This window comes from Macaca thibetana, chromosome 3 (assembly GCF_024542745.1).
Source record: "Macaca thibetana thibetana isolate TM-01 chromosome 3, ASM2454274v1, whole genome shotgun sequence".
NCBI lineage: Eukaryota > Metazoa > Chordata > Mammalia > Primates > Cercopithecidae > Macaca > Macaca thibetana.
In genome coordinates this window covers 167,615,241-167,638,954 of record NC_065580.1, presented here as the reverse complement: position 1 = coordinate 167,638,954, position 23,714 = coordinate 167,615,241, and the positions used below count along the sequence as shown (strand labels likewise).

Genomic DNA, 23,714 nt, shown 5'->3' with positions numbered 1-23,714 from the left:
TTATATAACTATAGTACAGTGTCACCCATTTTCTCCCAGTGGTAACATTTTATATAACTATAGCACAATACCAAAGCCAGGAAATTGCCAGCAGTACAATATGTGTCATTTTATTACATATATAGATTTGTGTGACCACATCATAGTCAAGAACAGAACTATTCCATTATCATAAAGATCTCATGCATGCTAACTCTTTATACCCTTATGGTTACTGTATCCACCACCACTCCTGGTAACCACTAATTTTGTTCTCCATCTCTCTATTATTGTTTGAGGATGTCATATAAATGCAATCATACAGTACTTGACCTTTAGAGATTGGATTTGGATTTTTTACTCAGCATAATACCTGTGAGAGCCATCCAAGCTATTGCATATGACCATAGTTCAATCCTTTTTATTGCTGAGTAATATTCTGTGACATGTACCATGGTTTGTTTCACCATTCCCACATTGGAGGACATCTCAATGGTTTCTGGATCTTCGCTATTACAAAATAAAGCTGCTGTGAACATTGTATACAGGTGTTTTTGTGGACAGAAGTTTTCATTTCTCTGGGATACATTCTCAGAAATGTGATTTTTGGTTCATATGGTAAATATGTGTTTAGTTGTTTATTTTTTAAAGAATAAGAAACTGACAAGTCTAAAAAGCTGCCCAGTTATATGGTATAAAAGTAGCTCTCTCATTTTGCATTCCTACCAGCAAGATATGACAGATCCAGTTTCTCCACATCCTTACCAGCATTTGGTGGTGTTACTATTTTTTATTTTTGCTGTTCTGATAGCGGTGAATTGACATCTCTTCTTGGCCTTATAAATATTCTTTGAAAATGTCTTTTAATGGCTGGTGCTATCTTCCACCAGAATTTATTTGAAACATAAATAGGTGAGTTTTTAAACTACCACCATAACCAATAACGGTTATTACCTGTTGAATGACATTTCGGCAATTCTGTTTTCACTGTATTCACTTACTGAGCTTTATTAACTAGCCAGGGAAAATAGCCTACAGGTTGTCTCTTTATTTAAAATAAATCATTCATATTTTATCATTGTCTTATCCACTCTCTCATAGGCTTGCAGAAAGAGAGAGATAGAGATAGAGAGAGATTTAACTTAAAATGAGTACATCTGAGGCTCCTGCTCAGAGATCCCAGCTGAAGTGGCTGTGCTGATTTTTCCTGGTGTATGTCATCGGAAGGCATTTTAAAGCCCAGGTATTGTATCAACATAAATGTTCTTCATTGCCTTGCACAATGAGTTCTTGTAATCATTCATCAGAGGGCGACTGAGGAGTCTGCCTCTGCCCTTCAAGAAGCCACAGCTCACTGTCTGCACTTCCTTTCATTGCCAACTGGGGAGAACTTTAGAAAGGAGGAATACAAGTACAGGGAGGCATGAGGAGGTGGGTTTATGTGGGTGATTAATGCGGTCCCATAAAAAGAGCTTCTCTAAGAGAACAAAGTGCTACTTCATTTGTGGGAAGACAAGATTGAAGAAAGCTCTCTTTAATGCACTAGTCAGGAGCAGGTCAATAGATATATTGCAAAACTCCCTTCCTAGGAAGAAACAAGTCCCCCCAAACCTGAGAGACGATGGCATGTCAGTCAATTTTAAAATGGACATTAGACCTGAAGAGAATGTGAAACCCATTAAGCTGTAGGGGTTGCAAAAGAGGGGCACATAATTAGAGCATAAGTCTCCCGGCTGTGACAGCATGAGGTCTCAGGAAGATGGATTCACCAGCCTGGTGCTGAACTCCACAGCTGGGCTGAGCAGGTTCACCTCCTGTTGCTGTCACCGCAGATAATCCTCCTGGGATACAAGGTCTTAATGTATGCCTTCACCAAGACTACCTTCCGGACTTAATAACCCCATAAATCCCTGGGAGATGTTCATTCTAATTGACTACTTAGGAACAGCATTTATTGATGATGAACTAAATTTTCAGAAATCAATTGCTAATTAGTGACGCAGCCAAGATAATGATATAAACAATGCCTAGGTTGCAGGAAAAACTATGCAAAAAAGGTAAAAGCTACCAGATGATTAAAAAAAAACAAAAACAGAAAACAACTGAAAGTTAAATAAGACCAGAATGAAAAGCAAGTCAGCTATAGGAAAACTCATCAGGCAGGAAAGTAGCAGGCCTGATATCTGGTCCTAATGTCAGCATGAGCTGTGTGACCCTATCTAGCTGTCTTTACCTGCTCCAAGTTAAAAGTTTACTTACACAAAACCAAGTGACCTAGGAGAGACTAATGGGGGCTCATTCGTTTTTTAAGAATTAATAGACTTTAATTTTAGAGTGGTTTTAGGCTTACAAAAATTGAGCATATAGTATAGAATTCCCACAAGCTTCCTCTATCCATGCCTCAGTTTCCCCTGTTATTAGCATCTTGCTTTGGTGACTACATTTGTTACAATTGACAAACCAATATTAATACATGATTATTAACTAAAACCCATACTTTAGGGTTTAATCTTTGTACAATTCTATGGGTTTTGTCAAATGTATCATCATATGTATTCACCATATCCACCAGAATAGTTTCACTGCTCTAAAGAGCCCCTGTACTCCATCTATTCTTCCCTTCCTCTCTCTCCTCAAGTTCCTGGCAACCACTGATCTTTTTGCTGTCTCCATAGTTTTGTCATTTTCAGAGTGTCATACAGTGGAAACCAAACAGTAGGTAGCCTTTTTGGACTGGCTTCTTTCACTTAGCAAAATACATTTAAGTTTCCTTCAGGGTTTTTCATCTAGCATGCTAGATACATTTTAATAATTAATTTATTCAATCATTAGTTATTAGATGCATATCTGCTTCAAGTACTGGCTGGGCCCAGAGACATAAAGACAAGTAAGAAATTGTTTTGCTTGTATGAAGTTCACACGGGAGCCAGTGGAGAGACAGATGATGGAACAGTGGCAGCGCCCTGCAGAGAGGAAGAAATGAGAGTAGAAGGTGAAGACAGTGCACTGTGTTAGATGATGTCTCAGGGAAGCTGGGCAGGTTGTCCTAGTATGTGTAGAGGAGGAGGCAAACTCTGAACTGGACCAGCTTCCCATTTTACCAGTCAGGAAAAAGGTAGAAAGTGTGGGAAGAAACTCCATCGGTGTAAAAATTAATACATTAAAGGAAGTGAGAAAGTTAAAATAGAAGATAATAAGGAAGAACATATTTTTAGTCGTAATGGTTCTGAATGAATACCTGATATGAGTGTTTTCTATTATTTCCTCTTACAAAATAGAAGAATCTTTGCTGGTGCCTGAAACAAAATTAATTCATTTTCCTTGAATAACCTGTTTAAATATGGGTCTTTTTTTTTTTTTTTTCATTGAGAATCATAGCATTTTACAACTGGAAGGAACCTGGATGGAAATTTAGTTTAACTTATTTATTTTACAGATGAGGAGACTAATGGCTAAAAATTGTTTTTCCCAGCTATTTAAGAAACAGAAGTTTTTTAGTAGAGATGGGGTTTTGCCATGTTGGCCAGGCTGGTCTTGAACTCCTGACCTCAGGTGATCTGCCTGCCTCGGCTGACAGAGAGAGACTCATCTCAAAAAAAAAAAAAAAAAAAAAAAAAAAAAAAAAAAAAAAAAAAAAAAAAGAAACAGAAGTGTCGGGGTGGAAAGTAGGGCTCTTTATTCTGATTCCAATAGTCTTAATCTTACAGACTTTCTAAAGACCCAGAATAAACAATGCAATTATCCAATACAGGTTCTAAAACATGGGTAAAAAGAGAGAGAATGATAGGTAATCCTGTTTCTCACTGAAATAAGAGGCCAGTTCAGAAAGTTTGAATATCCCAGATGTGGCTGACCTAAGGAACTGTGAATAAAAGGATAGATAAGAACATTCGAAGTGGGGAGGGAAGAGAAAAATGGAAAGAAGGTAAGAAAAAGGCAGAGGGGAGGCAATGAGAGAATAATCTAAAGACACTTGTAGCATTGGGTATGTTATTTTATTTTATTTTATTTTTTGAGATGGAGTTTTGCTCTTGTCGCCCAGGCTGGAGTGCAATGGCACTATCTTGGCTCACTGCAACCTCCACCTCCCAGGTTCAAGTGATTCTCCTGCCTCAGCCGCCTAGTAGCAGGATTATAGGCATGTGCCACCATGCCCAGCTAATTTTTGTATTTTTAGTAGAGACGCGGTTTTGCCATGTTGACCAGGTTGGTCTCGAACTCCTGACCTCAGGTGATCTGCCCACCTTAGTCTCCCAAAGTGCTGGGATTACAGGCGTGAGTCACCGTGCCTGGCCTGGATATGCCACTTTAAAGAGAATGTTGTTAAGTCTGTGGGATTTAAAAAAAAAGAAAAAAATAACAACAAATGACTGTTGGTCAACTTGGAAATTCCAGACATCTAGAAATAACATCAGTTCAAGGAGAAAAATCAAATACGTGAGAATATCTTCTGAGAATATCTCAAGTAGGAGGTCCTGATTCTGAGGTCCACACACTCTTACAGATTTCCCCAGTTTGGTTCCTGTTTCTCCAATTTTCCATGTTGCATTTCTTTGCTGTTCGAGGGTGTTTGGATGTTTTACTGGGAGAGTTGCTGGCAAGCTTACTTGCTTTGCCAGGCCTGTTATGCATCCTGTGGGATAGCTCTCCTGGGAGGCTGTGTTTGAGCCCAAATAAGGGTTGGAGGGGGTTAAAATCTATTGTTCTCTTCTTTTTGCTCTTTCCTCCTTCCATTTCTGCTTCCCTTTCTCTCTTCTCCTCTCTTTCTCTGTCTTTTAACCATGGAATAAGATTTTCTGCGTCCCTCTCACACTGCCTCATATGACTAACACTCTTTCTTGTTGATTAATGGTTTAAATTGCTTTCTATCTTTCACCCTTCTCCCCTCCAGACAAAGAGGTTTTTGTCGATTCTAGGGATGGGAAATGGTGGGGTGTAGGTGATGGTAACAGAAAAAAGAACTTCTATTTATTTTTTTGAGACAGGATCTCACTCTGTCACCCAGACTGGAGTACAGTGGCACACTCTCAGCTCACTGCAGCCTCTGTCTCCTGGGCTCAATCAATCCTTCCACCTCAGCCTCCTGAGTAGCTGGGATGTGCACCACCAAACCTGGCTAAATTTTGTTATTTTTGTAGACACAGAGTTTTGCCGTGTTGCCCAGGTTGGTCTTGAACTCCTGGGCTCAAGCAACTGCCCACCTTGTTCTCTCAAAGTACTGGGAATACAGGCTTGAGCTGCCATCCTCAGTCAAAGAACATTTTTCTTTTCTTTTTTTTTTTTCGAGATGGAGTCTTGCTCTGTCGCCCAGGCTGGAGTGCAATGGCAGGATATAGGCTCACTGCAACCTCTGCCTCCTGGGTTCAAGTGATTCTCCTGCCTCAGCCTTCTGAGTAACTGGGATTACAGGCACCCAGCATCATGCCTGGCTAATTTTTGTATTTTTGTAGAGATGGGGTTTCACCATGTTGGCCAGGCTGGTCTTGAACGCCTGACCTCAGGGGATCTGCCCACCTTGGCCTCTCAAAGTGCTGGAATTACAGGCATGCGCCACCACACCCAGCCTCAGTCAAGAAACTTTTAAGAAGCTAAAATGTGATCCCCTAGTTCTCTGTGTTTGTTGGGATGACAACATGGAACATGGTTCAGGCAATGCTCCTGTTCAGCAGCCTGAATGAGGAGAGGTATGAGGGGCAGTTTTAGGGAGAATTACAAGTTAACACTTCACAATATCATCTCAGCATATACACATCATTCTCAGTTTCTGAAGAAAAGGTTAACTGTATTCAGAGCTGCACTTCACACTTTTTTTCCAAATACATTGCTGATTTCAATTTTGTCCAGAGTAGAACTCCTTTGTCTACTGAGTTTACTAATGTGCTCAAGCCTTTTCATTTGAACATAATGAAATCTCCTTTTTTTTTTCCTGACCTTAAATTCTAGAGATATTTATATTTGTTAGAAACCGTCAAGCAGAGTTTGATGGAATGATATAGCAAGGGAATGGAGGTAAAGGCAAGGTCTGAAGAAAATAAAAGCGGATGTGAACTCCTGATCAGTGCTATAAGAGCATGAGAAATGGTGGCCAGACCAGACTCAAAAGGTCATGGCCCGCGGAGATGACATTTTAAATGATCCAGGAAGGGTGAATGGGAGTAACATAATCTGGTGTCATGCTGAGGAAGATAGCCACCTGTAGTATGCAGCATAGGAGCATCAAGGTAAGTTCAGGATGGCTCTGGGTATAGTTTTGGGTGGCTGATTAGCTTATAGGCTTTCTTCTTCTCTACGATGAAAGGTGAACGGTATCCGAGTTACTGGTGACAAATCTGTACGTGTCTGCAGCGACCTCAATCCTTGCCTTCTCAGAAGAAAGAATTCAACTGAGGGGCACAAGGAAGAAAAAGAGACTGGGGCAAGTTTCAGAGCAGGAGTGGAAGTTTATGTAAAAAGGCTTTAGAACAGGAAAGAGAGAAAAGCACTTTAGGAAGAGACCCAAGTGGACACTGAGGTCAAGTGCAGTGTTTAACCTTGATCGTAGGACTTTTAGGCTGGCGCCTTTCAGATGATTCTTCCCGTAGGGTGGGCCGCCCGCATGCGCAGTGCCTTTCTTATGCTCAGAGGCGGGCGCGCGGCAGGGTGTTTAGGAAGTTGTGTGCGTGCTCATCTGAGGCTTTCTTCCCTTTTCCGGTGGAGTGTCCCCGGAAGGTCATACTCTGCCATTTTGTCTCTTAACGTGCATGCCCGGGCTCACTTGCCAGATACCTGAGATTTTATTGGAAGCCCCTTTTTGCTTCTCCCTGGCACCTGCATTCCACTAACACTTTAATGCAACAGGTGTGGACCATCAGGAAATGGCCTCTTCCTGGTGCTGGTTGCCAGTTTATCACTTTTAGAGAGGCAATGTGATAATTGCCCAAACATCACCCGACATTCCTAGTGGGTGGGGGAGAGCCCTCTCTTGCCTTGCTCATGCCTGTCTAACTCCCTGTAACTGTTTTGACCCCTGGATGAAAAGTTTTCGTGGTTGTGTTCCTACTCTGTGACCCTGTCAAGTTATAGGAATGAATCCCTGACTTAGGCTAAGCCCTTCTAGTTTCAAATATTTCATAGTTAGAGTTGAGACGAAATAACTGTTGGGAGGTAGGAACTGAGTTGCTAGTGGCTGTGCTCTAGAACGAAGTTTTTAATAAACATTGGGGCTGGTGCTGGGGCTGCCTGTTCACCTACATTCCAATGTGTTAAACTTGCTAAGCTGGTGGTAGATGCCAGTATTCTCCTAATTAATTAGTTTTTGATGGTTGTTTTTACAAACAATTTCCAGGTTTTTTTTTTCTTTTTAATACTTTAACTCATTAACTGCCCACAAATCTGTCATTCAAAATTAGCTCATGTGTTCCCAGTACTGTGATTTTCTCAGATTAAGAAAGTGGTTCTCAAACTTTAGATGACATCAGACTCACCTGGAGGGTTTGTTAAAACACAGATTGCTGGAACCCTGCCCCTCGCCCCCTGCAGAGATTCATCTGATTCATCAAGTCTTGGGTGGGGCATGAAAATTAAAATTTTTATCTTTAATAAGTTTTTAATGCTTATGTTGCTGGTCAGAGAACCACAATATCAGAAACACTGATTTATGAAGTAATAACTTTTGAAGAATTCTGTAAAAATAAAAATACATTATGAGATGCATTACACTTAAGTGTTTATGTTCGTATGGCATAGAAGTCCAACGTCAAGACCTTTAACACCTTAGCATAAATGGGATAATATTCATTTCTAATGGCAAGATTATTGATTTGGGTACAGTTGTGGTGATTGTATGCCCCAGATTATCATGGGTATACCAATTTCAAGTAATTTTATTCCTTTCAATAAATTTGGGCCATCATATACATCATTGAACAGAATTTAATATCTATACTCTGATAAGGTCGTTCATTTAAACATGTTCACAGAACAATAAAAGATATCTATTGTTAGGTCACAGGTCCCAGTTTTTTGTTTACCAAGGAATATAATCACTGTGGCATACAAAGAAAATTTGAGTGAAGGAAGAGAGAAAGGGAAGTCCAAAGCGGGGGTCACCAGAAAGATGTTCCCAGCAGGCTTAGGCATGGTGTAGTATGAAGGTGTGTCACTTAGCATTTGTCCAGAGAAGTAGGACCAGTAGGGAGGAATGACCTCCACCACACAGGACAAACTTGTTGTCTGCAGGTAAAACTCATTCTTCTCTCAAGGAAGGCTCAGGCCTGCTTTTCCAACTGATTAAGCCAGGCCCACCCAGGTTATCCAGGATACTCTTCCTTAATTAAAGTCAACTGAACAGGGACTTTAAATCTGCAAAATCCTTTCAAAGCAACACCTAGATTAGTGTTTGAATACCTGGGGACTACAGCTTAGCCGGGTTGACATCAAAAAAGCCATTACAGAGGGTATGAACTATACTCAAAGGGAGGGTGCCAGAAAGGGTGAAAGAATGGTTCTGAGGGTCAGGAGCACCAATCTTCTCTTATTTTCAGTTTTGGAAACTGAATATGCTCTGTATTCAGCAATTGCCTCGTAATAGACTTCAGGAGTGAGAAAAAAAAAATCCCTTAATAATAGTTTCTGCAAATGTGTGAAAACTTAATGTGAGGAGAAAAAGTTGTTTTCAGGAACTAGGAGCTGGTTCACCTTTAAAAAGAAAATCAGCTGTCTCTAGCAAAGTGGAATTGCAGCATTGTCCTGGATGGTAATTTGCACTAGTAAATTTATCACCAACCTGGCAGGGGAGATGCTGAAGACAAAAGCTTTTATCTCTCAGTAAGCCAGTAATGAAGCCTCAGACAGGCAGCTGAGGAATGTGCGTGCTTGGATGGCAAAGTCGTCTGCCCTTTGCTCTCTGAGCACATGGCGAGAGTTGGACAGGTGGATCGCAGTTAATTTTAGCACATCGTAAAAATGACTATGAATCCCAGGGAGGTTCCATGGGCTATTAATTAAAAATTCAGCCTTAATGTAAAATTCCATGATTGCCAAGGAATCAGTCACTTAGCAACATCAGGTGAATTCCTGTGCAAGGAAAATAAGATCTCAGGACTCCCAATTCACTAAGCCAAAAGGGAAAAGTTGAGAAGTTGAGTCATGCCAAACAAATGCACACACACAAACAACAACAACAACAACAAACTACCTTTGCTTGTGTTCCTAAACAAATAGTTATAGGGTAGAAGGCCACATGTCTCTGCAGGGGGCCTCTCTCACTCTGACAATGTAAGTGAACAGCTTATCTTCACAGTATGGTACAAGAGGAGACTGGAAATCATTCCCGTCCACCCTGAGATGAGTGCATATTTGACTTTTTCCTCTATTCTATGTTTACTTTATCTTATGTAAAGTGCAGATTTACTGAATGTGAGATGAATACATAATTGACTATTCCCTCTACCCCCTCCTTTTCATATGAGGATTCAGTGAGCCTAATCAAGGCATCACAAGAATGTGACCGTATCCTCCCTCTTTCTTTTTTCTTTCCCCTTTTCCCACTGCCCACTTTTTCCCTTTAAATATTGAAGCTCTCAAAGTCCTCTTCGGAAAAAGTGTGGGCCACAGATCCTACTGGGACTGGTGTCTCTCTTTCCTGGACGCATCCTTAACTTTGACAAAATAAACCTCTAAATTGACTGAGACTTAGTGTTACACTCCTAAGAACTTGGAACACAATCTAATTTTCATCTCAGAGAGTCAGAAATTAATGCTGCATCCATGGCAGCTGGAGTGGATAATTGTGTGTTCGATGAGAGCCCGCCCTGAGAGCCTACCATGGAGCTGAGTGGTTAACAGATAAATGCTATTATTGAAGGACAGGAGAAACACCGCTTACATAAAGTACACCTTTCAGACGAAAACTACCTGAGAAGGGGTGGAGTCCACATGAAAACCTCAAATTATAGCACACATGAAAGAAAATAGTCCAGCAGTTAGAGGAATGGAAAAGTAGCACTGCCTTAGCTCCTCTTTCAAAGCCTTTCCCTTTGTGGTCCCTTTTATTATCACCTGCTAACACCATTTTGATGCCCTATGGATATCCAAAGTTTTCTCTCCAAATCTTACGTTTCTGGTTTTTGGTGTGCCATGGATCCTTTCCCTGCCAACCTTATTCTTTTAAAATTTACCTCTCCTAGGAATAATACTCTGGGAAATCTGTTTCCAGTTCTCTGACAGATACTCTGATAACCATGTTGATGCTGACTGTGGAATTCACTTGGTGGTAAATCCTAGAATATAATATCACTGTAATCCCAGCGCGTTGGGAGGCCAAGTTGGGCAGATCACCTGAGGTGAGGAGTTCAAGATCAGCCTGACCAACATAGTGTAAACCCCGTCTCTATTAAAAATAGAAAAATTAGCCAGGCATGGTGGCAGGTGTCAGTAATCCTAGCTACTCAGGAGACTGAGGCAGGAGAATCTCTTGAACCTGGGAGGAGTAGGTTGCAGTGAGCCGAGATCATGCCACTGCGCTCCAGCCTGGGCGACAGAAGACTCTGCCTCAAAAAAAAAAAAAAAAAGAAGATAACATCAGGTTCCTCCAAGTTCAGCTGTCCTTCTTTCCTGTAGAAGAAGGATGGGTTGCAGATACCTTGCTCCATTTCCTGGGAAAGAGAACTGATTGTTTGGCTGTTTGTGATGGCCTTTGATGGGCATCTGGGCATCCTAGAATGGATGAATAGTTACTGTTGTTGTTTTTGCCTATCTGAGCATCATTCCCATTGCATTTGTAACTGGGGGGTAGCTTAAAGGTCTATTTTCCAATATTGTAAAAAATAATATTAAAACCAATGCTCAAGAAAGTTATGTGAGTTTCCCAGTAGCAGACAATCTTGGTGGTTTTAATATGTATCACTCAGAAGTATGAAAAATAGACAGAAATGAATAGCTTCTTGTGGGCTTCCAGGCATGGAGCACATGACTAGGAATTTTAACACCCATGGGTCCTTTCTGTTACACTGTAAATCCATAAACATGCAACTACCTATCTGTGCCTCAATAAACTTATTTTGGTCATTACAAAGAGGCATTACACTAATGTGGGAATAGAAAAATAGAATGCATATAGTTTAACATATGACATCTCTGAATTTTATCACTTTTTGAATTAACCAAGTGTTAAGCATTTAATTGATGCCCTAGGTCAATGGAATTCTACTGAACCGTATGATCTTGAATAAGTCACTTAATTTCTCTTCTGAGTGTTGGGTTAGTTATGCAATTGACAGATTAAATTAGATCATCTTTTAGCACTGAGGTTTTATGATCTTCCATCTCTATCCCATAGATGATATGACATCTATGGGAAATAAGATCTAAGTTAGATGGTTCATCATTGCTGGGGAAATACAAAACCAACAATGATTCTGACAGAATGATTAGCGTCCCTGAAAGATCGATTATACCAAGACTTATTTATCCACAAGTGAGGGATTGTTTAGTCACTCTGGACAATTATGGTTGTTATCTTCAAGTGGTCATATCACAGAGAGAACTGCAGCTGTTGGTGTTTTCTAAGAGATTTAAATCATTTTAATGGGGCTTATAATTCCACATCAAATCATGACTAACAATAAGATAAAGTTCAGAGGCTTAAAAATTGCCATAAGAGGACAGAAAAGAATCTGTAGGAAATCCACAAGTTAATGAGATGCCTGATGTGGGAGTGTGTATTTTCTAAGAAAAATCATTCCTGAGAATGATACTGATCCCCAACTTCAGAGAAATGATGAGGGCCTTGAACTTTCCTGCCAGCTAATCGGCCGGAGAACTAGTTTGCCAGTCCCTCAGATGTTTGCTCCTGCCTGTTTCTTTTCCAATTGCAGTTGTTTACATTCCTCTGCCCAGCTACCTCCTCGCATTCCTCTTATGTATATATTTTTCTTAGCTTCCTCCTTCCTTGCTGTATTTGAGGCACGCCTAACAACTCTCTTTCATTGTTATTTATTTATATTGCTAAGAACTGTGGGAAAACATGTAGATTGACAAAAGTAACAGATCTCGGAGAATGAATCTCAAAATATACTCAAGTAATTGATATGGTTTGGCTGTGTCTCCACCCAAATCTCATCTTGAATTGTAGCTCCCATAATTCCCACATGTTATGGAAGGGACTTGATTGGAGTTAATTGAATCATAGGAGTGATCTCCCCCATGCTGTTCTTGAAGTAGTGAATAAGTCTCACGAGATCTTAATGTTTTATAAGGGGAAATCCCTTTCACTTGGTTTTCATTCTCTCTTGTCTGCCACCATGTAGGATATGCCTTTCACGTTCCACTATGATTGTTAGGCCTCCCCAGCCATTTGGAACTGTAAGTCCCTTATACCTCTTTTTCTTTATAAATGAGCCAGTCTCGGGTATATCTTTATCAGCAATGTGGAAACAGACTAATACTGTGATTGTCTCTAGAATTCTCTGAATTGTAAACAAGGCTTCATATACATTCTGGTAGCCTCCTTTCTAGATTCCTTCCATGGCTGTTCCCTACTTGTTTTGTTAGTGTTTTCTTTTTTTTCCCTCTAGTCCTGCCTATGTTGGGCACTTGCTGGGCATGCTCAGAGGTCAGCCTAAGGTCCAGTAGGTCTGGTCCTGTTGTCCCTGGACTGTGCTGGTCTTGCCTTCCTGTTTTTTATTTTTCTAGCACCCCTTTACTAAACTTTAGGCTAATTTTTTAATTGACCTTAGTCCAAATGGCATGTTCAAAGTTGAAGTGGCCTTTATGATGTGATCATCCTTGGATTAATTTTTAGGTTATTATTTCCTCTCTCAGCCTTGATCCTTGGGGATGCCAATTTTATTTGCTAGTTCTGCTACCAGTGGAGGATGTCCAGGTCCCTGGTGTCTTGAACAAAGAATTGGACAAAATGCACAAACAAAGCAAAGAAAGAATGAAGCAACAAAAGCAGAGATTTATTGAAATCAGAAGCATATTCCATAAGGTAGGAGTGGGCTGAGCAAGCAGCTCAAGGGCGTGGTTACAGAATTTTCTGGAGTTTAAATACCCTCTAGAGGCTTCCATTGGTTAGTTGGTGTACCGTCCTATGCAGATGAAAAGGCTAAAGTGAAGTTAGAAAGTTATTTACTTGGTGTACACCCTATGCAAATGAAGAGGATGTTTCCTGTCGTAGCTGAGGTAGAGTCACAAAGTTATTTACTTGGACTTAGAAGGCTGGGTTGGGGTTTTTCCATTTAATTTAGTTCTAGGAAGTCCTTAGGTTCCCTGCCTCCAGACCCTATTTCCTGCCTAAGTTCCTAGTTCCAATCTTTGGTTTTGGTTAAAAGTTTTCTACAGGCCACCTGAATTTTAGATGAAAGGTTCTTTCTAGTGATGTGCTGGTAAATGTTTAACAACTTGCTCTTAGAGGAAGAAGAAAAACCTGATTTGTAGCATTTGCCAATTTCTATGGTGTAAATACTACCACTATGGTCAATTTCAAACCGCCAATGTGATGCCACGGAACTCAGAATTGGAAAGGAATGAATGTAACTGACTCTCACCAGCTGGCTCTACCACCCCCTTAATCAGTCCTCTAACTCATTTATGGAATGGAGAAAGCAACTTAATTTGTTCTTAATTTTTGCATTTTGTCATTCCCCCCGCCCCCGCCCCCCACCATCCCTGGAAAACACACCAGGCTGATCTCACAGTTCTTCTGGTGATTTTTAGTCTTAAAATATTTACTAAAATCTAATACAATTGCTTATTCAAGTTAAAACTTCTCTATTCAATTTGTACTTGACCTCATCTGCAAACCTACTGTTGAGCAGAACAACATGTACCAGTTACCAATGCCAGGGGAAGATTCCAACTATCTAGAGGATAGACAAGGTCATCATAATGCCAGCCACCTGTAATAGAAATCCAAACACTTCTGCCTACCATATCTTAGTATTGGAGTCGCCAAGGAAAATGCAATAGTGTCAAGCACTGGCTGAAGCAATGCTTTTACTCACATAGAGGAGACAGGGTGAGATCAGCTCCAACAATGTGCACGAGTCTTGCATGGTTAGTGGACCCCTCTGGCAGCTAATGCAGGGCAAGAGGTCTTCACATACCCATCTTGTACTGCAGTAGGATGACACTGACCCTTCCCCTGTGGGGCCTGAAATACTGAAAGCTGGGGGTATGCTTGAGGGCCATTGACACACATGCTTAAGACTAACAAAGGGGCCTACACAGAGCCTGGAACTTGGCAAGGAAGGGTTCCAGGCACAAGGCCCATTATTATGGGGCAGAACATGGGGACTGCCTTTCATCTCTATTTTTTTGTCTTGCTCTTTTACTCCTCCCACACCCCTGCCCATGCTGCTTCCTGTTTCTCCGGGGTTAAAGACTATAGTGGTGCAGGGTATTGGTGAGTGGGAGAGAAGGCCTTATTTCTCTGCTAGAGTTGGTGGGGCTGGGGATGGCAGATGTCCCTAGCTGCCTCTTTCTCTTATGGTACACTATTGTGGCTTCCTTGGAGAGTCCTCCCTGAAGATCTCCAATTCCAGTTTTCTGGCAAGGAGCTTCCTCTTCCAGCTGGCTGTTTTCTGTTTCCCCTCAGATCCCTGGATCTGGCCGTCTACATCTAGCCTCTTTATTCACTTTTGTCCTCTTCAACTGTAGACATACATCTGACACCAATAAATCCTGCCGTTTGGCTGTGTCTCAGGCAGGCTGCCGTTGGACTTTCTAAGAGTGAGGCTAGTACCATCCTGGAAGTTGAAGGGACACATATCCTCCGCCTGGTTCCCTTAAAGCCATCTTCTCTTCACTACAGGTCAGGAAGGGAAGTGCCACAACACAGAATACCAGACACATTCTTCATCTTCAATCTCTTCAGCCTCTTGTGAACCCCAAATATCTGAGACAGGTCTCAATCAATTGAGAAAGTTTATTTTGCTAAGGTTAAGGATGTGCCTGCAACCCAACCTCAGGAGGTTCTGATGACATGTGCCCAAAGTGGTTGGGACGCAGTTGGTTTTATACATTTTAGGGAGACATGAGACATCAGTCAATATCTGTAAGACGTACATTGGTTTGGTTTGGAAAGGCAGGACAATGCTAAGTGGAGAGGGAGCTTCCAGATCATAAGTATATAAGTGACAAATGGTTGCATTCTTTCGAGTTTCTGATTAGTTTTTCCTAAGGAGGCAATCAGACATGCATTTATCTCAGTGAGTGGAGGGATGACTTTGAATTTATCCTAGTAGCTGTCTTTCTTAGGAATAGAATGGGAAGAAAGTTTGCCCTAAGCAGTTCCCAGCTTGACTTTTCCCTTTGGCTTTAGTGATTTTGGGGTCCCGAGATTTATTTTCCTTTCACACTCCTCATGAGGATTTCTTTTCAAATAATTCTTCCCTTTGAACAAATAATTTCATTCCTGAGAATCAGTCCTAAGGAACTAAGCCCAAATAATAGGAAAGCTTTCTGCTCAATGATGTTCTTTTCATCTTTTTTAAAAAGCTTTTCCGAACAGGTTCTAATGGGGGCAGGTGACTGGCAAAGGCTGTTAGAACTGGTTTTAGCCACACGAAGGGTCCTTGGGAGGGAATTTAGGGTCTCAGGTGAAAATATGAGGCAGGAAGGGTCACATTTTAACATCCTGCTACAAATCATTTCTTGGATCCCACCAAAGACCTTTTATTAAGTCTGTATTCCCCATATTCTTCTCTTTGGCTAGATAATTCCCTTCTGTGACTTTTTGTATCTTTACAATTGTTTTCTAGTGGTAGCCTTTGGCAGCAATGCAAATTTACCACACATACCGGCTTTCTAGAGCATCTCAACATGTCTCCCCACCACTAACTTTTTTTTCTTTATTTTTGGCCCATACCGTGGGGTTGCCAGAATATTTTCTCTTACTTTTTTAAACAAATTTGGTTTTATGTCAAGATTACTAAAATTAATTTTGACATGCTATCACCCATGGTAATTTTGTGTATGTTACAATTCCTAATAAATTAGCCAGAGTATTTTTTCACAGGCTCCTACCCACTGCATATTTTTATCATCTAACACATAGTAAGCGTGTCAGTCTGTTAGATTCAACGCAAGTGCTCAAGGAAGTCTTTGTAACTGTACTTTAGATTTTGGGAATTCATTCGTGGTTCCAATACATGGCATTTTACATGTAACATCGCAAATGGGTTTCATTTTAAGCATTCTTTAAATATGGAGCTTGTGAATTACAAAAGAATCTTTTATTTTACACCAGAATACTTCACATCTTATGGAAACTCATCATCGATTTTATTTAAAAGAACTAGTTTTTCAAGAACACCTAAAAATTTAATTCTCATTAAATCAATTAACTTGTAACCTCAGGATTATCTGACTATCAATCTGGAATGTCCAGTCAAGACAGTGAAATATTATACATATTTAAGTGGTTCTAAAGACATGAAGGGAGGAAGTAAGTGATAGAATTGAAAATTTTAAATATTATTGGGATTACATTATATTAATGTATTTAATTGGTATGTTTATTTATATATTGTATATGGATTATAATATATTATTAGAAGTTTAAACACAAATAAAAAATGTTAAATTTTATAAAAGGGTAAATAATGAGGCTAACTATAAGTTAAACATAAAAGTATTTGATTAGCTTTTCTTCATAACCCTATAAGTACTTAGGTTACATAGTATAATAAAATAGAATGTCCATATGCATAAATAGCACCAATCTGCAGTTAGTAGAAATGACCTGAATAGGCCAGGTACGGTGGCTCATGCCTGTAACCCCAGCACTCTGGGAGGCCGATGCGGACGGATCACTTGAGGCCAAGAGTTTGAGACCAGCCTGGCCAACATAATGAAACCCCATTTCTACTAAAAATACAAAAATTAGCTGGGCATGGTGGCTCATGCCTGTAATCCCAGCTACTTTGGAGGCTGAGACATGAAGATCACATGAGCCTGGGAGGCAGAGGTTGCTATGAGGTGAGAGCGTGCACCATTGCATTCCAGCCTGGGTGACAGAAGGAAACTGTCTCAAAATAAATAAATAAATAAATGCATAAATAAAATAAACTGAATAAAAAATAATTTAAAATTTGTTTTAAAAACTGTAAGAGATTGCCTAATGCCCTAAAGTAAAACTGTAGCAAAGGTTGTACATTTTATCAGGTGGTAGGGTTAAACCGTAAAAAATTATCTTTTTTCAAATTAATTTATCATTTTTATATTATAATTCAAAGTCCAGATGGGATTCTTTTGAGAGAAACTTTGTAAAAAAAAAATTAAAAATTCTTTTTTTTTCTTAAAATAGAATATTAATGAGTGGTGGAGAATTGTACCATATACTAAGAAGTATTATGAAGCTTGGATACCTTAAGTAGTGTGGGCTTGACATTAGGCTAATCACTAGAACCAGGTAGCTCAGATGAACTCTATGATAGGTAAGCTGCAATATATGGTAATGGTTTAACTAATGGTTAAAGAAAGTAGTATTTAATAAGTAGTGTTGGGACAACTGGTTATCTGTTTACAAAAAAAGATATCTTTGGATTCTTACCTCTTACCATACAGCCCCCCAAAAATCTACAAGAATAAAAGAGACTTGAAAAAATCATATACATTTAAAAGTTTAGAAGAAAACTATCAAATCTCTGTTTGGGGGAAGGTTTACTAACTTAAAAATAATGGAAAAACTGTAAGGGCAGAGATAGATGTTAATACTATAAAAATAAAAACTTATGCCTATAAAAAAATCCAAGGGCAAATACTTTGGACATTTTTTGAATCAATTGTGAATCATGTTCATTTTCTTCCTTATGAAAAACCACAGAAATCAATAGTGGAAACATTTATTTATGTATGTATGTATGTATGTATGTATTATACTTTAAGGTCTAGGGTACCTGTGCACAACGTACAGGTTTGTTACATATGTGTACATGTGCCATGTTGGTGTGCTGCACCCATTAACTCATAATTTACATTAGGTGTATCTCCTAATGCTATCCCTCCCCTCTACCCCCACCCCACGACAGGCCCTGGTGTGTGCTGTTCCCCATCCTGTGTCCAAGTGTTCTCATTGTTCAGTTCCCACCTATGAGTGAGAACATGTGGTGTTTGGTTTTCTGTCCTTGCGATAGTTTTCTCAGAATGATGGTTTCCAGCTTCATGCATGTCCCTACAAAGGACATGAACTCATCCTTTTTTATGGCTGCATAGTATTCCATGGTGTATATGTGCCATATTTTCTTAATCCAGTCTATCATTGATGGACATTTGGGTTGGTTCCAAGTCTTTGCTATTGTGAATAGTGCTGCAATAAACATACACGTACATGTGTCTTTATGGCAGCATGATTTATAACCCTTTGGGTATATACCCAGTAATGGGATGGCTGGGTCAAATGGTATTTCTAGTTCTAGATCCTTGAGGAATCGTCACACTGTCTTCCACAATAGTTGAATTGTTTACAGTCCCACCAACAGTGTAAAAGTGTTACTAATGGAAACTTTAAAATCATGATAGATAATGTGCAAAAGTCATTGCTAGAAAATCATAAAAGATGAGCAACAACTAATAAATGAAAATATGGAAACATTTTCAACACCATGGTGATCAAAGATTTGCAAATTAAGAAGAAAATGGTGTTTCTTCCCAGCAAATTCACAAACATAAGTTGTTTTTAATGAGACTACTTACTGCTAATAACTTAAGGGTACCTTGCAGAGGGGAGTGCCAATTATTGCACGTCTTTTGGAAAAACTTTGATAATGTGTAGCAAAAACCTGCAAATATTTCTTCCCTTTGAACTAATAACTCTATTCCTGAAAATTTACCTGAAGAAACTAAGACCAAATGAAAAAGCTTTCTGTTTAGGGATAGTCTTTTCTAGCTTAATGTGATAGTAAAAATTGGTAACCATTTTAACGTGCTATAAAATAAAATTGTTAAATAAGGTCAGGAATCACCACTCAGTGAGATATTATGTAATTGTTTTGAAATACTTTATAAACATTTATAATAAGAGAAATATTGATGCCATAATATTAAGTAAGCAAAGTACTTTCATTATATATTATGAATGTTTATATATAGGAGTTCCATATACAGAAGGATCACAATTACATAAAAATAAAAAGAAAAAAGGAATAAAACAAAACCCCAAATTCCATTTAGATAAATGAATAAGGAAAATCATTTCACCAAGTGTTAACATTGATATTGTTTTGGTTAGTGGGAGTATGGTTGATTTTTTTTTCTCCCTTTTTTCTGTTGTTTTCCCTAATGAGCATATCTTACTTTGAGAATGGATGAAACAAGAAAGTTTTGAAACTTAGTATACTCACGCATAATGGTTTCCCTGTATTCATCTACATAAATGTGTGATTTTATTAAGCAGCAATCCGTTAGTACAAAAATTGACTTCCTATTACAGTTTGTCACTTCAGGCAGTTATTAAGGTCCTTCCCACCTTAAAGAATATAAACCTGTTTCTTTAGTTCTGCAGCCTAAGTTAAAAGGTGAAGTAAGTGCTAACATTTCTTTTTAAGAAAGAGCATCAATTTCAGCCCAGACTTTCCACCTAGCACTGAAATGTCACTAGGAAATTGTAGTCCTTAACCTAAAAGCTTAAAATCTCAATTATATGGATGAATCAGTTTAGACTCATGAATAATATGAAAAGGTCTTTTAATCATAAAAAGGCTTGGACAATGAAATGAATCGCTTTGAGGTTAGCTACTTTTATAGAAAATGAGATTTTTTTTTCAACTATTTGAAAACGTGAATGGTGCAACTGGAAATCATTCCAACAGTGCGGGAAAAAATAGAGCTATAAATAAAATGAAGAAACACGTAAGCAACTAGGAAATGGAAGAGCAAACTGAAGCAACAATAGAGGTTGAAAAGCCAGCAGTGAATTCAAGATGGGAATCTGTAAGTGCACTCAAAAGATGACATAAACAGAGAGAAAAGACCCTCTTCGTAATGTGTGGACCCTTGTGATTTTCACAATCTGGTTTTATGTGCTGTAAAAGAGGATTATAAGTTAGGGCCTTTGGAAAGAAATAATGTTTTTGCTACTATTTCTATTTTATTTTATTTTGATATGGAGTCTCACTCTGTTACTGAGGCTGGAATCAGTGGCTGGATACTGGCTCATTGCAACCTCAACTTCCCCTGGCTCAAGTGATCCTCCTGCCTCAGCCTCCTGAGAAGCTAAAACTACGGGTGAAGGCCACCACACCTGGCTAATTTAAAAAATTTTTTTGTACAGATGGGGTTTCACCATGTTGCCCAGGCTGGTCTCTAACTTTTGAGCTCAAGTGATCCTCCCAACTTGGCCTCCCAAAGTGCTGGGATTACAGGTATGAGCCACCATGCCTGGCCACTGCTATTTCCAAAATAATAACATGAACAATTATTGGAAGTAATAATTAATAATCTTATAATTTCCAGATTCTAATAACTCATTTTGAAAAGTATGGTTTTCGCAGCTGATACTGAAGAACCACAGATTGTTAGACAGGTATTAACCACAGCAAAGATGTGATGCCTTCATGGAGTCAACCTGAAAACACACACAAGAGAGCAAAAAACCCAGTCCAATGAGAATTTCTAAAACTGGATTGTCCTTTAGTTTTCTAAAAGTGCTTTTACATGCAACATCTACAAAATTCAACTCACTCTACAATTTTGATGTACAGAGGAAAACAATTTTCTATAATTGATCTCTCCTTCCTCTTGGAAACTTATCTACTGGTTAGAGGGGGGATATGTGCAGCCATTTTAAAGCATACACCAATCTGATGAGTTAGGCCATCAAAGCAGGATTCAGACCCTGTTGTGTAATAGTTTTTAGTGTCTTTTTTTTTTTTTTTTTTTTTGAGACGGAGTCTTGCTCTGTCACCCAGGCTGGAGTGCAGTGGCCAGACCTCGGCTCACTGCAAGCTCCGCCTCCCGGGTTCACGCCATTCTCCTGCCTCAGCCTCCCGAGTAGCTGGGACTACAGGCGCCCGCCACCTCGCCCGGCTAGTTTTTTTTTTTTTGTATTTTTTAGTAGAGACGGGGTTTCACCGTGTTAGCCAGGATGATCTCGATCTCCTGACCTCGTGATTTGCCCGTCTCGGCCTCCCAAAGTGCTGGGATTACAGGCTTGAGCCACCGCGCCCAGCCTAGTTTTTAGTGTCTTAAGAGAGCCTTCTCTCCCTGAGCTTCTTTCCCTAGATGGAGTCCAGGAATATGCCAGATTTCCCTCTGACTTTGGGTCCTTTTGGATCCTATTTTCTTCAGATGGTGATATGGTTTGGCTGTGTCCCAAATCTCATCTTGAATTGTAGCTCCCATAATCCCCACATGTCATGGGAGGGACCCAGTGGGAGGTAATTGAATCATGGGTGAGGTTACCTCCATGCTGTTCTCGTGATAGTGAGTGAGTTCTCACGAGATCTGATGGTTTAATAAGGGGCTTTCCCCCTTTTGCTCAGCACAATTCTGTCGCCATGTGAAGAAGGACATGGTTGCTTCCCATTCCACCATGATTGTAAGTTTCCTGAGGCCTCCCCAGCCATGCAGAACTGAGTCAATTTAACCTCTTTCCGTTTTAAATTACTCAGTCTTGGGTATTTCTTCATAGCAGTGTGAGAACGGACTAATACAGATGGCCAAGGTTGTAGCTGGAAAACTCCCAATCCCTTTTAATGGCTTAGGCATTGTTAGAGGAATGGCATGCCATTTCCCCTTCTGTTCTCAAGGCATAAAGCTTTGTTTGATTAAATTGTTTTCTTTAAATTTTCTGTGCTTACATATATGTTTATATGTGCATGTATGTTCATGTTTGTGTGCGTTTTTCATGGGGATAAGCAAGACAGGGAGAAAAGACATAGGTAATACAATCTATTTAGTGTCTATAAAGTGCTAGGCATTTATAGTATCATTATCCTATTTGCTCTTTGTGGAAATCTTAGTCATAGTTATCATCACTTTCTAATCAATGAAGATAGTAAAGCTGCAGTATATCAGAATGGAGCCTGTGTCTGTTTGATCTCAAAGACTGTGTTCATTCCATTCCTTAAAGAATGAAAAGTAGAACTACCATTTGATCCAGCAGTCTCACTCCTGGGTATCTTCCCACAGGAAAAGAAGTCATTATACAAAAAAGATACTTGCACATGCATGTTTATAGAAGCACAATTAGCAATTGCAAATATATGGAACCAGCCCAAATACCCATCAATCAATGAGTGGATAAAGAAATTGTGGTATATGTATACCATGGACTACTCAGCCATAAAAAGGAATGAAATAATGACATTTGCAGCTACCTGGATGGAATTGGAGACCATTGATATAAGTGAAGTAACTCGGGAATGGAAAAACCAAACATCGTATGTTCTCACTCACAAGTGGGAGCTAAACTATAAGGATGAAAAGACATGGGAATGATACAATGGACTTTGGGAACTCAAGGGAAAGGGTTGAGGAGGGGTGAGGGATAAAAGACTATACATTGGGTACAACGTACACTGCTTGGGTGATGGGTGCACCAAAATCTCAGAAATCACCACTGAAGAACTTATTCATGTAAGCAAACACCACTTGTTCCTCAAAAACCTTTTAAAATAATTTTTGAAAGGCAAAAAAAAAAAAAAAAAAAAAAAAAAAAAGAGATTGCACTCATTCCTTTATCTTTTGGGAGTGGTAAAGTGGAAACAAAGATTTTTATGGCCTTTGGTGTTCAATTTGTAATATTGCCATCCAAATCAGTTGTACCAGTTTGCAGTGTTACAATTGGGCAGAATATTTCTAGTGTGATAACATCCTTATTCAATCTGTGTGCTATTTCCAGAAGTGTTTTCTACTTGCATGTTAATATTTCAAGTTTGCTTTATAGTTCAATCTTTGATGTTTAGTGAGAATGAACACATTTCCATTTGTTTGTTTAAATGTAATTGTGTTCTTTCTTGTACAAATTGTTACATATTTTCAATTTTAATGCTAGGGCAATTTTGCCTTTTAAAATAAATTTTAATGAGATGATATTTTATAGAAATATTTGACATAGTATCAAGTATTGTTCATAGTCTACTGGTTTCCTTATCAATTGGGTTTTTAATATGTCATTTAAAATTTTACACATGTAAATTTGTCAATTTTTTCTTGTGATTTTGCTTGGTACTTTAGGCTTGAGAAAAATTATCATTTGTCTGCAGATATAATCAATATTTTAATTATTCTAATTTTTATAAATTTGTTAATTTTATAATTGTTGTTTTATAATATGTTTTAACATCTAATACAACTTAATTCTTCTAAGAGTAATACTTTGCTTTTCTTATATTTTAAAAACCTGTGATACTGTTTTCAATATTTTTATAATATTCCAATTATTCTAAATACTTTTCTACAATTGATTTTAGAAACATTCTGTTATCTTCCCACCCCTCGCTATTGAGAATTTGAATGCAATGGTAATACTTCTACAAATTAACTTTGAAGAACTATTAATCTCTTTATCAAGGTTTAAATTACAACTTCATTTATTAAAGTTTTTCTTTATATTTCCTACTTAACATTTTTCATTATAAAAGTTCTATGTAGCTTTTAATTAAGCTTTTTCATGAATATTTGCTAACTTTATTATTCTTGAGAATAGATCTCTTTTATTATTATGCTTTAGCTTCCTTTTATGGGACATAAGACTTTGATGAATTTTTGGATGTTCTATCTTTTCATTTCATTGTTATTTTATTATTTCT

The 23,714-nt window shown here is 38.9% G+C and overlaps 1 protein-coding gene across 1 annotated transcript in view; it reads right to left on the bottom strand.

Annotated features, from left to right (window-relative positions):
• RWDD2B (RWD domain containing 2B) overlaps positions 1 to 23,714 on the bottom strand; it is a 1,177,964-nt gene that overhangs the window by 415,684 nt on the left and 738,566 nt on the right. The window lies entirely within an intron of this gene.